The sequence below is a fragment of the Aedes albopictus genome, chromosome 2 (assembly GCF_035046485.1).
Source record: "Aedes albopictus strain Foshan chromosome 2, AalbF5, whole genome shotgun sequence".
Taxonomy (NCBI): domain Eukaryota; kingdom Metazoa; phylum Arthropoda; class Insecta; order Diptera; family Culicidae; genus Aedes; species Aedes albopictus.
In genome coordinates, this window is record NC_085137.1 from 79,049,086 (window position 1) to 79,067,433 (window position 18,348).

Below are 18,348 nucleotides of genomic sequence, written 5' to 3' on the forward strand. Positions count from 1 at the left end.
TAACAAAACGGTGCCAACGACTTCTCAAGCAGCGACGGTGATTTCTTGGAGATCGGAAATGCAACATGCTTACCAAATCCATCAAATGTGTGTTGCAAGATACTGATCAAATCTAAAAAAATGTGTTAAGTGATAAGCCATACACAGATAAAAATAATGAGATTTACATGTCATGTAAACTCCATTTTAGTCATGTTAATTTAAGGTTATAATGGATTACTTGATGTATCATGTTAATTTGTGTTATATGTCATGTAAACACTCAGAGTCATGCTGAATTACATGACATAAAATGGAATGATGATTAACCTGGGCTTATTAGGGGAATATCTGTAAATAAAAAGAAAATCGCGTTAAGTACTGTTCCTTTGAATTCCACTAAGAATTTGCATCCTTTGACATATACGTATTTCGACCTCAACTGTAAGGTCGTCTTCAGTGTCTTGTACTTGACTCGACTTTTTTATTTATAAAATGGAAGTTTACATGATATTTCATGAGATTTACATGACATGTCATGTAAACTTCTGCGAAATCCCGTGCTCCAATCATGTGCATTATATGTCACAGAAATTTACACTATCTTTTCTACATGTGTATCATTAACTAATAAATGACGTATCAAAAACTGCTTATTGGAAATGTATAAATAATCCCAAAACAAAAACGGGTGAGCCATGGTTGAAAATTACACGACACTGAAGTTTACATGATTGAAGCCTACACAGATAAAAATAATGAGATTTACACGTCATGTACACTTCATTTTAGTCATATAAACTTATAGTTATGATGGTTTACATTATATATCATGTAAATTTGTGTTATATGTCATGTAAACACTCAGAGTCATGCTGAATTACATGACATATAATGAAAGTTTACATGATACTTTATGAGTTTTACATGATATGTCATGTAGACTTCTGTGATATCCCACGCTCCAATTATGTGCATTTTATGTCACAGAAATTTTACACTCTTTTTTCGATCTGTGTAGTCTAGAACTGAAAAATAAAGGATAATGTAATGTTACAGCATATGTCATGCTCCAATTATGTGCATGATAAATGTAAACGTACATATATTTTTGAACTGTGTAGAACTGGATTTGTTCGGAACATTTCTATAGTTACTGTCTCGTCCAATGTTTCATCAGAATTCCTGACTCCACCGCTTGTCGCAGTACCCGTTCATCCGTCTCTGACCGGGGATGCCCTGCTGTGGTGCCAGCACTGCCTGGACTGCATCCGAAAAGTGGCACGAAAATTCACGTGACAATCATTCATTTACGATTGATTGAAGTTTGATTTTCGATCAGCCGTGTTCAATATTGAATCCGTCAAATTGCACAGGGAGCGTGCGATAGAACTCGGCAACTCGCGCAATATTGGATGTTGAAACACGCCGACGACGCCACGATTGTGGCTGTGGATGTGGTGCTGGTAGCGTTGGTGCCACCAATAGAACCGGAAATAAAAAAATAACATCGACAGACAACCGTGTATTCCTGTGCGCTTTAGAAGTGAACCGTGTTATTCGCAGTGGATTTGGCGGCGACCTGGTGTCCTGTCTGATTTGTGACGACGACAGCAGCGTTGTCACACCGCCGCCGCGACGAGAAACATGCCAAAAAGCATCAAATTTAGTCACAAGCATCGAACGTGAAGGATATCGGTTAGACGTCCGTCGGTTGTGTCGTCTGCTCAATGGGATCAACGACGACGGACCGACTAGGCTCGCGTCAATGTTTCGAGAGGCGGAATCGAGTTTTTGAAATCGGTTTTTATTTTTCCCGGCTGGCCACCGCTAGTGTACAGTGGTCTGGAATTCAATTTAATGGGAAAAATGTGTTTATTAGTTGGTAGATCATACGAAGACAGAGACGGATTGGTCTTTCTTGAAGTAGTTTCCATAAATTTGCATTTGCAGGATAGCCCATACAGTAAATGTGTATCGCGTCAAAATACTGAATACTTACAGGCGTTATGTATTCTTACAGTTCGTCGAGGAGTTTTGTAGAAATCAAAATTTGCTTGCAATTCTAGATTGAGTTTAAATAAGGGCGAAATTAACATGATCGATTTCTCTTTATTTTTCCAGCACCGACAGGTAACTCTGGACCATCGTGCCCCTCTGTCAGAAGGTTATATTTATGTTCTTCTGATCCACAGGCCGTCAAAAGATGTGACGGTTGAGTTTGACGGCCGCCGAGCGCGAAGTGGGGCACATTTGTTTCGTTGATTAATTTTTGATGAACGTTTATTACCGTTTTTTGTGTGATGCGGATGCCAGAGAGCAAGCAGGCCGTCCATCCGTCGGCGTCGCGTCGCGCCGTGTGTCACAGTTGATTGCTTTTGCTCTGTGGTTGTCATGTGCACACAGGTGGAAAAAAGGTCGTTTTATAACATGCGAAATTGGTTCTTTTGTCGGTTATCATGGCGTTTGTGGCAAATCTATTGATTTTTTTTTGTTCGAGCGCTTGAGTTTTTGTGCTTTTGTTTAGGAGTTAGGAAACTGATATCTTGATTATTGCTATCCACAGCATATACCAACGTCTCGATAAATTATATTGGACGGATACATACAATATAAAATATTCGGTTACACAGATCGGAGTTCTGTGACATATGATGCACATGATTGGAGAGTGGGATATCACAGAAGTTTACATGACATATCATGTAAAAGTCATGAAATGTCATGTAAACTTCCATTATATGTCATGTAATTCAGCATGACTCTGAGTGTTTACATGTCATATAACACAAACTTACAAGAGATATAATATAAACCATCATAACACTAAGATTACATGGCTAAAATGAAGTTTACATGACGTGTAAATGTCATTATTTGTATCTGTGTAGGTTCTAGGTGCAATAAATTTAGGGACGCGGTAAAAATATTTGCTGCTTAGAAATCGGCACTATGGATCATCTGCTTCGCGGTGGTAAAAGTCCACCAAACAACACAGATAAAAATAATTAGATTTACATGTTATGTAGACTTCAATTTAGTCATATAAACTTAGTGTTATGATTGTTTCATGTAAATTTATGTTATATGTCATGTAAACACACAGAGTCATGCTGAATTACATGACATATAATGGAAGTTTACATGATATTTTATGACTTTTACATAATATGGCATGTAAACTTCTGTGATATCCCACGCTCCAATCAAGTCCAAAAGTTGTGGCGGATGCGACTGCGGTGCCCGCAAGGCTAGGAAGATACTAATCCCGAAGGTCGGGAGTAATACCAGCAAGTCGAACCCCAACCAGGCGTCTCGGAAAGCTTGTAAGGATGGGCCTGAAAAGGCCGGCATGTCTCGGATGGAAGGGAACTGGGGGCACCACAGCAACCTCAGAGTAGAGTGAACCAAGGGGAGGACTCCACTTAGACGGTCCCTCCGCAGTTCGAGGAAGTCAGGGACGCCAAACGAACAAGACGTAAAAGAGTAGGTGCCATGCGCGAGAAATCCGACGCACACGTCATCAAGACGGAACAGTTTAAGTACTCGGACATCTTGGAGGCGATGAGAAGCGACGCCAAGCTCGTGGATCTGGGAGCCGACGTGCGCAGTTTCAGACGTACTCGTACGGGTGAGATGATTCGAAGCTGAAGCGCGTCAAGGAACGCAAGGGCGCCGCCTACAAAAGTTTGGCGGAAGAGGTCCTTGGCGAAGGGGTAGAGGGCTTATACACAAGAGACGACTCTAAAAGTGAAAAACCTAGACGAGGTCACGGAGTGGAAGAACTCGTCACGGCACTGCGGCAACAGTGCGACGTGTAGGTGACCATCGCAGCCGTTAGGCTACAAGGGGCCGGCAGGGACACATGAAGCTTTGATTCAGCTACCTGTGGCCGACGTACAAAGTCCGTTAAGGTCGGGAGGAGAATCAAGGTAGGCTGCTGCGTAGGTCATCTGATATTCCACGAGCCACCGGAGGTTTATTCAGGTGTCTGAAACCAGGACACAAGTCATGGGACTGCAAAGGCCCCGACTGTAGCAAACTGTGTCGTAGATTTGGCGCCGAAGGCCATAAGGCACAAGGCTGCACGAGTCCACCCATTTGTTTGATTTGTACCAGGAAATTCGTGAACAACAGACATCAATGGGTGGTCCAAGTTGCCCGGCCTTCAAGAAAGCCGCAGGCTTTGTCAGGCGGATTCTGAGTAGGGGACGGATTTCGCCATCATAGCAGATTCATACCGATAATCCGCTGGCAACGGAAATTAGGTCGCGGATGGATCCACAAAAATGGTGGTGATATGGACGACGGGTATATACCCCATCCAGGAGTTTTCTTCCTGGGCTTTTACCCAAGAAATTCCTCATGAAAATTATTCTGCAAAAGTTCCCAATGAAAATTTTGACCTTAACATTTGCTTATAGAGCTACGCATGATAATTTTTATTCTATATATCAGAAGCTACTATTGGGTATGTTTCAACGCCTGTGATTTTTTTCTCAACTAGTTACTGCTTCAGATTCTCTTTAATAAGAGTCCCCTTTAGGGAATTTCCAAAAGGGTTCCAACTCGGCCTTTACCTCAGGCTCAGGAGCTTTGCCTGAAAATTATTCTTGAAGAGTCTCTCTGAGTTTTTTTCTAGGGAATCGCGCCACTTGGGCGGTGGCTTCTATATTCGTCTGTTTTCCACTAAAACTCAGTCAAATTTGAACCAATTGACACAATTTTTGGAATGCGGTGAGATAGGTATAGTATCTACCCGTGTACAACATTTCAAGTCAATTGTTTCAAAATTGACTGAGTTATACCGTCTTACCCCGCTGGTTGAACACGCTTTAATACGACACTTTTTAATTCGTACCCCGCTTATTCGACAAATGTCGAATTAAAAAGTGTTCAAATGTCACAGCGATGTACACTGTAAACGCAAAACAGTTTGATATTGCGCTTATACTCCCACCAGCAGCAGCTCCTCTTGCAACCGCTAATTCAGGAAGTTCTGAGTTGGTGCTATTCGACACCCAAACCGCCTGGCGACCAACCGGAATGAACTGGGGATGGCAACAATCGTAGAAAGAACGAGCTTTTCATCCGCACCGCCGCAATATCTGTTGAAATTATGTTTCATAACAAACCCGGAAATTAAAACAAAAATATAGTTGCCAAATGTCAATGAGCATGGTGATGTAGGGTGACCAGTTTGTCGAATTAAAAGTTTACCCCGGTTATTCGACAACAGTCGATGTCTTATTAGCGGGGTAATACGGTAGTGGAAAACAGACCGAAGAAGCCACCGCCCAAGTGGCACGATACTCTACTTATCCCTTTCGGGACGGAGTGAAAAAAAAACCTCCATACAAATGGTTCAACTTTGGCTTTCTTGAATTCATGTGCTTCCCAACAAACCACAATTCAGTAACAAATTTTGAAAACGACGCATAATCAATGGTGTAGCATTGATTATACGTCGTTTTCAAAATTTGTTACTGAATTGTTGTTTCCCATTTGGATGAACTACCCCGAGAACAGACGTCTATCTTCGCTTTCTGCCTTGTGTAAAACTTTGTAACGGCCATATCAGAATATGTGCGTCCCATCACTTACAATGTTGTGTTGTCATTTTTGTATTCACGTGCTCGCCGTTTTTGGCCGTTTGGCACTCGTGTCGCTTTGCGGGATAGTGTTTTTTAACGATGAACACCTATCGTGGGGTCAAATCGACTTAATATGTGTGGCAGTCTCCGTTGGTGGCGTTGAGGTGCACTTGAATTCTTTACACACGATTTCGACTTATTTTTGATCGAGCTTAAACGTCTGTTCTCTGTGGGACTGCTCTTTTTCTTTAGATTTCTTGCTTTGGCTACCTTGATAAATCAGAAATAAAAAAAAATGCGACAGAACTTTATTATCGAGTAACACTTTGATAATTCCTACCGTACACCGATTAAACGGTCTGTGGCGCTCGCATCGTTTTATACGAGTTTGATCAAACGTCGACGTTTTCCCTAGCTGATAGTTGGTCATACTCAGTACTTTTAGCATTGGGCGAACATGTTATCGTGCCTATAATTTGAATAGAAAAATGTTCAAAGTGTTACGTCTGTTTGTCTGTAGTTTTATGGTCTAGTACTTCATGAACCCCTAATTTTCACACCAATGTATGGGAGATGAACGACTTAATTTGGACTGGCCTTAAACTGGATGGTAGACGATGGCTACACTCACAGCGATCACCTGACAGTTCGTTACAGTATCGACTGCAACAACAGCAGGCAGCGGGTAGTGGAAGAGGCGACCTTATAGGTAGAAGACATCATACTTCAACGACGAGGTATTTAGGGAAGCGCTCCGCCGTGAGCGAAATCTGGTCTATTTAAGCGGTGACGAACTGGTAGCGGTGCTCTTGCGTGCGTGCGATGCAACCATGCTTAGGCAAGTCCACCCTAGACCGCTGGCTTACTGTTGAACTCAAGCGATTGCGGACCTGTGCAGCGCCTGCCTACGGGATAGGATATAGAAGATGCAGCGATATGAGAAAGAGCGTAACGTACGGAGGGTGGTGTTCGCCGCTGCTAAAGTCGCGCTGAAGACAGAAATAAGAGCAAGCGAAAAGGCTTACTTTAAGGGTGTCTGTCAGAGTGCCGAAGCGAATCCGTGTGGTGATGCGGATTGTAATGACCAAGACAAGAGGTGTAATGACTCCTACAGGACAGTCTGCAGAGATTTTGAAGGGATCATCGAGGGGTTTTTTCTGCACCATGGTTCTAATTTTTGGTCTCCTTTCGTGGGACAGCTGGGAACTGAGGCGAATGGAGTTCCGAACTTGGCCTGAAAGTTAGCTATTACAGAGATGCTTAGGTCTCTCCTATGCAGAAATGCCTGGACGAGGGAATTTTCTCAAAGGATTTGGAAACGACAGAACCTGGTTGTATTGCCAAAACCGGGGAAACTACTTGGAGACCCGTCGGCATATAGACCATTAAGGTACGCGTAACTTTTCAGTCACTCAGACGAGGAGAAATCTGTTTAAATGCGATAGCACTCGCAAATTCAAAGAACACTCTAAAAAGCTTCATAGCACACTTTGCCATGATATTTATTCGATTTCCATCCCGTAATCGAGAAGCAATATAACTCGACTTCCTTTATCGACAGCAACTCTGCTAACAAGGACAAAATTAAGTTTGCTTAAAAGATTTTCCGCTTGGTGATACCAAAGTTTCCCCACCAACTGCTAGCAGTACCACCGAGCAAGAGAACTTTCCATATCGACCGAGCACACGCAGCAGAACGAACTAAGGTAGAGCTAAACTTGGTTCCCCTTTGGTTCAAAAACTTTTCCCTTAAGATTTTTTCCCCGCTTCGTTACACAATCTTCTGTCGTCGGCAGTAGCACCAGTATGGTGCTTGTTTCATTTTTCATTGGTTAAACTACTTCCACTAGTTGCACGATAAAATATCGCAAGTAAATTTGACGCTAGTTAGTCTCTGTGATTTCCCCAGTGAACCCATTTGCAGTTGCTCTCTGTGCAGCTCAGTTCGAACAAGTTTTCCCAAGCTCCAGTTGTCGAGCAAGAGTTCGAAATGAATTTTGTATAGTTCGGCTTTCAAAGCGACCAATTTTGAAGTATGATTCTTCCGAGAGTTGATGCACTACTCCAGCGATCGACATCGACTTGGTTTGGATATCAAATTCAAATCAACTTGATGCTAGCAATTAGGGTGAATAAAAGTTTGCCTGCGCATTGTTCGGTTTCGTGGAGAACATTTTTCAATAGATTATGATTTCATGTTATTTTATGGTCGGTTGGCGATGGGACCCACGCTGCCATAACAGCTTCAATTATCATTATCGATAATAATAAATTTTTACCAAAGTAGCTATTAAAAGTCGATCGGAATGATTCCCTTCGGAGCGTGGGGTGTGCGATTCATGGCAAATAAAAATAACATTATTTCATACTTTATACTTCACACGTTGCTGTTCACTCGTTCTGGCCTCGGCGCTCTTCCGATCACAATTGGTGTTTGGTGGGTTGGCGGTAGCGATAGTAGCGCTGCCAATTGGCAAGTATCATCGAACTATTAGTGAAGCAAAATTGCCATAATGCTATGATCTATGGCGCATCTTCCGAGAAGGAAACCCAGTTTCGAGGAATACTGCGACGGAATATGAATAAGGAGATTTATTTTTCGAATTGCCTTCACATCATTAGTCATTCGATTCGATTGGAAGAATTTTGCCTACGTTGCTGGGGAAGCATTCGGTCAAGACGTAGCCAAAGAAATGTACGTTCTCTCTATTCAATATAGGATATTATTTTATACATTGCTGAGCACACAAATTTTCTTCCACCTCTTGAAGATGCAGAGGAGAATCACACATTTCGTCTTTTTGCAATAAGTCTTCGACTGTCACCGCTGCTTTATGCAAGCATACAGGTAGTACTACCTAGAGCACTATTGGCTCCATGAGGTCTTGGCAACTGCTCCACGATGCTTTCGGAAACTTCGCAGAAACACTTCTGAAATTACGAATTTATTGGCATCAAAAATCTACACAGTAACGCATTAATGGAAAAAATAGCAATATCCCAAGCAACACACATGTTATATAAAAGTTACGACAGCGCAAGTTTTGGTTGTATAAAAGTTTATTAGACGTAATTTCAACACAATGTTAGAATTACGTCAAATTAACTTCTATACAACCAAAACTTGCGCTGTCGTAACTTTTATATAACATGTGTGTTGCTTGGGATGATTTTGAAAGGCATCTCCTAGTGATGTCACTAGGCCCTACCCGGGTAGAGGTAAAATACTGACGATCAAAACATGATATTGGTTGGATTGATATAAGACATAAAAGATCTGAAAATAATATCTGGAAAATGTTCCTGGAACATCTAAACAATATCAAAATTTGATATTTCAAGATCATACGAATAGCTCGCTGCTATTAGTTAGATCTTACAAAATCTAAATATGATTTGATGATGATGTACCAGTAGTAAATTTTTGATTTTATTTTTAGATCTTTTATCTCTTATGTCAATCAAACCCATATCACTTTTTGATCTCCGTATCAAAATATGCTATTATTGAGCTCTTTTCCTCTACTCGGGTAGTGACTAGGGGGTAATCAAACATCTACATTTTACAGCGTGGCTAGCATTTCAGAAAGCAAGGGCAGGGTGCAGGAGGATTTCGCGGGATAGCTCTGGAGGAAACACTCTTAAAGAAGTTTCTGTTAAAAAAAAAATCACTGGAAAGATTTCTAAAGGACAATCTTGAGGATTTTTTGAAGAAAATCCGGATATATAAGCTTCTGGAGGAATCCTTGAAATAATTTCTTTAGGAATTCGAGCAGATACTGCAGACAAAGGTTTTGGAGGAATTCTTGATTAAATCGCCATTTCTGAGGGGTGTCAGGCCATTCGGCCGAAGGTCATTTGGCCGAATGGTCATTAGGCCGAATGGTCATTAGGCCGAATGGTCATTAGGCCGAATGGTCATTAGGCCGAATGGTCATTAGGCCGAATGGTCATTAGACCGAATGGTCATCAGGCTGAATGGTTATTGGGTCCCCACTGAGACAAAGCCTGCTTCTCAGCTTAGTGTTCTATGAACACTTCCACAGTTATTAACTGAGAACTTCCTCTGTAAATGACCATTTTGCATGTGTATATCGTGTGACAGGCACGAAGATACGTTATTGATGCTGTATCTACTGATATTTTACCCATGAATTTTTCCTTCTTCAAGCATAGGCTGTTCTTTCTAGTATCATTGCCAAAAAAGTTTTAGGCGCAGAAACTGCTGATATTCAATTCATAAATTTTTCGTTCTTTAAAACATAGGTTAATCTTTCTAGTTTCATTGTTAAACTAGTTTTTGGTAAAAATTGTTGGAAAAGGTAAAAACAACAGATTCCTTTACAGGCTCATAACGGCTGACTTTCAATTCGTCCTGATGACCATTCGACCTAGTGACCATTCGGCCTAATGACCTTTGGCCTAATGGCTTCGGCCAGCTGAATTAATCCACCTATGGTGAACAGAACCCTTCTTACACTTTATTCAAATTATTGTTGTATTATTCGTATGTATACATTATATATACATACATATACGTATGTTGTATTATTCGTATGTGTACATCATATATGATTGTGATTTTTGGTCATTCTAGAAAATATTCTAGAATTGGCATCAAGTTGATTGCTTTCCATAATAGAATCATCGATTATGGGCTCAACTATCAGAAATGCCAGACAGAATCTCCTAGAATCTCGTATGGAATGTTTAAACAATAGCTTACATATTCTGGAATATTGTATGTTTTGTTAACTGCCAATCGATGAATACATCTATATATATAAAAATGAATTTCTGTCTGTCTGTCTGTCTGTCTGTCTGTCTGTCTGACCTCTATGGAATCGGAAACTACTGGACCGATCGGTGTGAAATTTTGTATGTGGGTGCTGTCGGGGCCGGGGAAGGTTCTTAGCTTGGTGTGAGATCTCTCCGGTCACTGGAACGGGGGGCTCCCATACAAATGACCTTGCGGGGAGCGTCCCTATCGAGCTGCACGTCAAAAAACACAGTAGGCAGGCAGTACGACGTTTGCCGGGACAGCTAGTGGATAATAAAATCACGGTGAATATCATTTGGCATTTTTCAAAGGTAGTCTGTGACATTTACCTTAAATATTCGAAAAATAACGGTTTTTCCGTTACTTTCTATCAGAACTGGTCTAGCCGCACAAGTTTTTCATATACCATATTCTCAGGTTCAGCTTCTAAAATGAGCTGTAGGTGGTTGAATTTAGATATGACGAAATAAATTTTTCAGCACTGCTTGGGACCCATGGTTATGACACAAAGAAACAGACGTCACACTCCGCTCGCTTCCCATCGATCACCTTTTTAACGGTTGATTCAAATTTTCGGTAGTAAGTCTATTGATCACACGCTGCGCTGGCGTCGTTTCTGCTTCTGTTTGATGTTTGCTCTTTATTGCCCGGCCAAACACAGTACGTTTAGCATTGGGCGGTTATGTTTTGATGAAGATGTTTTTCAATGAAACTTGTTTTGTTCTAACAGTTACGTCTGTTTCTCTGTGGTTATGGATCGAAACCAAGCGTCATTTATACAATTCGTATGGTATAAAAAGGATAAAAATAGCCAGGGCCCGTGGCGTGATGGTCACATGTTCACTTCATAAGTGGATGTTCATGTCTGTCTGTCTGACCGTTATGCATTCGGAAACTACTGAACTGATCGGTATGAAATTTTGTATGTGGGTATTTTTGGGGCCGGGGAAGGTTCTTAGCTTGGTGTGAGACCTCTCCGTTCTCTGGAACGGGGGGCTCCCATATACATAGATGACTTTGCGGGGGACGTCCCTATAGAACTGTATGCCAAAAACACAGTAGGCAGACAACCCAAGTAACATTTTAAGTTTTGTTCGGCTCTACAAGAGATCTTCATGATCAATTTTATAAAACTTGCAATAAAACTAATTTATACATCAAAACCTCTTGACACTTTTCTTTAAGAGTATCTTCCGGCTAAGTGGACCACTCTCAGAGAGGTTTTGCAAACCGCATTTAGAGTAGCAATAAACCAGTTTTAAAACCTAGTTGAAAAATTTTCCATTCTCGATTGTTGTTGTTTTTTTTTTTTCAACAAAAACTATGACAGCTCAAGATGCAGAGAAGCTTTTTCGATGGCACGTAAAGTTCAGGAGGATACATCATTCGTAAGTAGAAAGCGATCATTTCAAAGTAATATTTTAGTAGTTATTGTGTTGGTAGGCTAATGCGCATTCAATTTTACCGTGAATTTTGGGGGTGCAGAATCATAAAATTAATGCGCTTCGAAAATAGTGAATATTATCATCTTGGAATGAAATAAATCAATTTGTGGTTTTAGTAAAACTATCTCGAATCATAAGAAAACTCAGCAGAGAGAGTTTATTTATGTGAGCATGTTATGGAAATGATGACAAACTATCAATTCATTGCTAATTTGAGCAAAATTAACTATTTTCCATTCACGTTAGCTAATTCTTCAATATGGCGACGACCATAATCAGCGAAAATAAAACGAAAGCAAGTTTACTTTTATGATGACCGCAATAAACCTAGCAGTGTCGTAGTTTCTGCTTTTCCACCAACAGATGTCGTTACTAATCGAACGGATCGCCATCTGTTGAGAGTTTTAACAGTTTTATTGTGGTAATAATGATTACCAGAATCTTTACATATCGGAAAGTTTTGTTTACTCTTAAAATCTATCTTTATGGATATCTTCAAGTATACTATAAAACATTTTATCAATGGTTTTCATAAAAGCAGTCATAGAACTGTGAGTTTTAATTATTGCTGTAATAAATCCCTAATAAAAATCAAACAAAACCAACCAGCAATGGAATTGTTACTTGGGAATACGATGTTTGCCGGGACAGATAGTATAATAATAAAAAAAAGGAATTTATTGAGATTACTCTCAAATACTCTTCAAAAGAAATCTCGGTGACTAAATGTCCAATCAAAATAAAATTCAATACAATTGTACGAGGATGTTGTAGCTTTCATTTGCTAAAAGAAACAAAATCGATTGACAGACTGCTGAGAAATTTATTATGATACATTTTATCAAAAATCTCTCAACAGCGTAAATTTTATTACTCCTAAGTACTCCTCGAAAGATATCTCGGAAACAAAATGTCCAAACGGAATGAAATTCTATAGCATACTACTAGGATGCTGCAGCTTTCATTTGGTGATGAGAGAACTCAAATCGATTGATACAAGGCTGGTCAATTTATTATGAAGCATTTTTCAAAGACCTCTTAAAAAGTTAAGTTGTGTTACTCCCTAGCACTCTTTGAAAGATATCTCGGTAACCGAACGTCCAATCAAAATAAAATTCAATAGCGTTCTACTAGGATGTAGTAGCTTTCATTTGCTTCCAAGAGAACTCAAATCGGTCAACAGACGGCTGAGAACCGTGAGTGACATTTTTTGTAACATACATACATACATACACACACACACACACACACACACACACACACACACACACACACACACACACACACACACACACACACACACACACACACACACACACACACACACACACACACACACACACACACACACACACACACACACACACACACACACACACACACACACACACACACACACACACACACGCACATACACACATTTGCTCAATTCGTCGAGCTGAGTTGATTGGTATATGTGACTCGGCCCTGCGGGCCTCGGAACGAAAGTCGGTTTTCCAAGCGGTATTTATACCCTTCTTATGGGTGTAACAAGGGTAAAAAGGCCACATCCCATGGCCGAAATGTCGGGCTAGGACAGAATAAAATAAATGGTTTGATTTTCAAGACTGAGAGTGCCCAATTCATCCGAGAAAGAGGTACTTATAACCATCATAAAACCAAAATAAATGGTACTATGATTTATGACGGTTCTCAAAACCTCTACAAGACAAATTGGTCATCCAAATGTTTCTTGGGCTGAAACTATTGATACTATATTTTGAAACGCCCCTGAAATCCCCGTAATCCCATTAAAACGCCAACAAAACCTGAAGCCTCTTGCAACCCCTTTTTTGGGCTCTCTGCAAATTTCCGGGAAATTCCTTTGGCCCCATCTCAAACGCTAAGGAGCAGCACCTGTTCTCGCGAACTAAGTTTCCTCGTTACAACCTCATCATAATGTATGCAACAAATTCCCTCTTTGATTGTTTTTTTTTCATTTACGCACTCCCAGCCAGGTGTATTAAAAAAGGCTCCAGTGTATGTAAAAAAAATAAATTGTGGCATAAATTCCCAGAATAAAACTAATTGCACCATGAACATCGATGCTGCTAAATGGATTATTTTTAAAAAGTTTCTTACTTACCGGAGTAATTCAACGATGCTCAGCTTCCATTTGCAGGTATTTTCATCATCCACCTGCACTATCTATTAGACAATAATTAAAGCTCATTTTTTTCTCCGTAATCCAATAATCCCTCGACGTAGCATCGCGTACTCGCAGCTAGTCTTTTGCCAGCTGAGCTTCTTTTCCGACACCTTCCACTAGTGTGCTGTAGCTACACTTTTCCAACAATCTCATCATCATCGTCGCCGTCGTCTCTGTTGGTGGCAGTCAGTGGTGGTAGCGCTAGCGACTCGCAGAATGCATTATAATTAATTAAAAACGGAAAAGCCTTGCGTTGTAATCATCACTACCGCCACCGATCCAAGTTTCTGCTGCGTCAAGTGTTTCCGTCGAAGGTTCCCTTCTTGTTCCCCATTAATCCATGCGGGAGAAAACGCTGGCTGTTCTGGTGGTAGTTACATCCTTCCGAGAAAAACAAAGTTTAATTTGCCTCTACACCCTTTCATATAGTTGGTGGCGTTGGTGTGCAGTGCATATTTGTATGTGTGTGTGTGTGCTGTTCAAGGAAATCGAGTTTTCACGTCGTGAGTCCTATATTCCGCGGATCGTGATTTAATTATCACACAAGATCTAATGTTACGTCGCAGGGGCATCCACTCACAGGGGTTTAGTTTGATGGAGTGTGCACTCGTTTAGAGATTGCTTGTAAATCTATATGACTAGGTACCTACAAATCGAAATCAAAAGTTTATCAAACAAGACTGATTTTACAGCTTTTGTGTTTCCAAAATTCATTTTCAACTCTCTGATTTTTATTACACCTTTTTCACAATAAAACTTAAACGTTGATTGAAATTCAGCGAACAACATTTTCAAATGAACATACCATTACGACATTCAGTACTTCACGGAGGATGCGATGCACGGCTTTAGGACATTTGGTCGAATGTCATTTGGTCGAATGACGTTTGGTCGAATGCCATTTGGTCGAAAGTACATTTGGTCGAACGGACATTTGGTCGAATGGACATTTGGTCGAAACTCATTTTTTGGAAAAAGAAGCATATGACATTTAGTCGAATGGACAATTCGTCGAATGGACATTTGGCCGAAAGGCACTAACTGATGAAGAGTTTTGAATCTAAAATAATAATATAGATTTCGGTAAGGTACACCGGGGCAAGTTGAAACGGGTGGGGCAAGATGAAACAGTGGGTTAACATGTTGTTTTCCAATGATGGTAAATAGCTTGAATGCCATAACACATAGTTTTTGATTCAAACAATCTTTTAGCGAAAGAAAAATTTCCAAATTATATCGAAAACTATTTCAAAACTTCGTGTTTCATCTTGCCCCACCCGTTTCAACTTGCCCCGGTGTACCTTATCATAATTTATATGTTACTGAACTTATTTGGTATAGCAATTTAATAGTGATTAATTATATCAAACATAAAAACATAAAACATTTTGTTCATTTTGTTTACATCAGATTGATGGTTGGAAAGACGCTTTTTTAAAGTGGTTGTAGTGAGCCCAACGTAGCTTGCATCACAGCTGTTACATGGAACCCTGTAGAAGTATGTCACATAGTCAACACTGATCATACGGTAAACAAACGATCAGATGTTGACTATCTATCTTCACAATATGCTGGTGTGCTACACACAATCAGACACCAAAGAAGAGAACACAACAACACAGACAGAATACAACATGACCCACCAGAAGAAGATCGTGACCCGACAATCAATACCCAAATTTGAGAACGTACTTGCTAGTTAGTAAAAATAGGACCGAAACGACAGTTGGATAAGCAATTTTTGCGACGAAGAAAAGATAATATTGTAATAAGTGTTAAAATTAAGTGTTTTGTGCCGGTAACTATTATAATTTAGAATATTGTGACCTTGTATAGATGAGTAATGTTTTTGATAATGTTTATAGGAAGTATTTGTTCGAATGTTTAAATGTTCAATGACCACTGCTCAACAAGAGCCTCCTGACAAAATTGCTACTGTTTCTGTAAGATTTGTGTAAGGTTCCTTGACTATGCGATATTAATGTAATCCTTGTAATCACTTTTAGAATCCTTGAAAAAGGTGTTAAATACATCGAAACGTCGGACATTGAAACAAATTAGCTTTTGATTTCCTAAAGAGACTGCTACGCCGATAAAATATTACTGCCAGATACCGAAATCTATAATATTATTTTCCACTCACAACTCTTTTCATCAGTTATGCCTTTCGACCAGATGTCCATTCGAGGAATTGTCCATTCGACTAAATGTCATATGCTTCTTTTTCCAAAAAATGGGTTTCGACCAAATGTCCATTCGACCAAATGTCCGTTCGACCAAATGTACTTTCGACCAAATGTTATTCGACCAAACGTCATTCGACTAAATGTCTTTCGACCAAATGTCATAGATTCGCGATGCACGTCTACCCCGTCGTCAGCGGAATTCTTCGCTGGAGAAAATTGTGTGTGCAACCGGAACAGGAAAAGAAAAAGTCCACGCCCTACGTGTGTTCATGCTCGCTCATGTGGGTGTTTGTCACCGACCGGGTTCAGGCAAAAGATGAGATTTTCTCGTATCAACACCATAGAATGGCAGCGGGACTGGGAAGAAATGACGCACATTTGGTTGGAGAAGTAGTTCACTGTCTGGCCCCCGGCTGGTACCACCGCCGATATGCCGACGACACTGGAAATGCATTAAGAGATTAAGAAAGAAAATTAGATTTTCTTTCTGCTTGCTCACTGCAGTAGCGTACCTGTTTGTGATGAGCAGCCTACGTGGTAAAACCCAGGACAACCTGTGTGTTGGTGGGTGGGACAGTCATAGTCGAAAGCAATGGCTTTTCGACATCGAAAACAATGACAGTGCCATCCACTTTGATTTTAGCTAGTTATTTAGAACTGAATATAGTTACTTACTTTCAGTCCTGAGCACCCATGGTGATGCAGAGGGCCGAATTGAAAGATCTCCATCCTAGGCGATTGCTAGCCAACGCCTTGACATGTGGCCAGGTCAATTTTCTGTCGACTTGCTTGATTTCGTTGTTGAGGCTGCGTCGCCATGAGCCTCTGGGTCTGCCTCTGCTGCGATGTCCTGCTGGGTTCCAATCTAACGCTTGCTTGCAGATTTCGTTTCCGCCCCTGCGTAGAGTGAGGCCGACCCACCTCCACTTTCGCTTCCAAATTTCTGTCACTATCGGCTTTTGATATCATAGAACCACCACAAATGACAGAGAAAATTGCTCCTGGAATTTCAACATATCGTTCCGGACCATACATTTCTATATTGCTGCCTTTACACTTGTTCCGTGCTGCTGCGGTAGACTTACTGCCAGTATCGAATGTTTGTGGAATTTTTCATTCCGTTATTGAAACTGTGGAACCGTATGCCCCAGGATCTGCTTCTCAAAAATAAGGACGTGAGGATGTATTGTCATGTGTTCAAGGAATAACAGATGATGTTTTGCAATATCCTACACTTGCCAGCCGAAGCAGTTGCTACACAGTTCGATCAGAAGCTGGACGAAAGTATACGAAAAACGACAGATCTAGCGATGTCAACAGTTTATGGGAGCGTCTCATACAGCAGAAGAGATGAAGATGCCTACGAAGTGGATAGTTCAACGAAAAGAGTCCACAAATTGAGGAGGAGAGAAATACTGCGAAGTATCAAATACATGTGACTGACTGCGAATGAAAAGGAATAAAATACAAACAATTCCGCCATAACTAGAAAAGGTAGGTTTTTATATTCAGTATTATTCAGCAAATGGTACGGTAGGTGACTATCACCAGAAACTAGGCGATCTGATAAGTGAGATTGAAGAAAGCGACAATCTCAACACTTTGTAGCAGTCTATCCACAGAGACAGAGCAATTAGTATGGCAGCACGGGAGGTGATAGACACTGCTCAAAGACGACCTAGTAATAAGTGGTTCGACGAGGAGTGCCAGAGGGTATTGAACGAGAAGAGAAGAGTACGAGACATGGGCGAAGCCAAAGGGAGGGGAGGTCAGAGGAACCTGCGTGCCCCCCCCCCCTCCTGGCCACCAGTTTTTAATGGTTTTTATCCATAATTATCGAACCTTTTTTACTCAAAAACCACAGGAATTTTCACTAATATTGAATTCAAACAAACGTCATGCTAAGAGCAAAATACCTGAGACTTTTTATGAATTCTTTCAAGGACACCTTCAGAACTTCCTTCTGACATTTCTGTAGGAATTTCTCGAGGAATTCTTTCAGAAATTCCTTAAGGGGCTTCTCTAGAAATTTCACCTTCGTGAATTCTTCCGTGGGCATGTTGCAGGGTTCCGATAGTGATTTTATCAGGGTTCCAAGAAAAGGCTCAGGAATTCCACCCATATATTTTTTTACATATACTTTCCACAGATAATTCATAAAGAATACATCGACGAA

The 18,348-nt window shown here is 40.6% G+C and overlaps 1 long non-coding RNA gene across 1 annotated transcript; it reads left to right on the forward strand.

The window, feature by feature from the left end:
* The first annotated feature begins 15,686 nt into the window (after positions 1-15,686).
* Positions 15,687-16,095, forward strand: LOC134288957 (uncharacterized). The gene is made up of 3 exons (XR_009998188.1): positions 15,687-15,784; positions 15,852-15,929; positions 15,993-16,095. It is a non-coding gene; the product is annotated as an uncharacterized LOC134288957 (long non-coding RNA).
* The last annotated feature ends 2,253 nt before the right edge of the window (positions 16,096-18,348 follow it).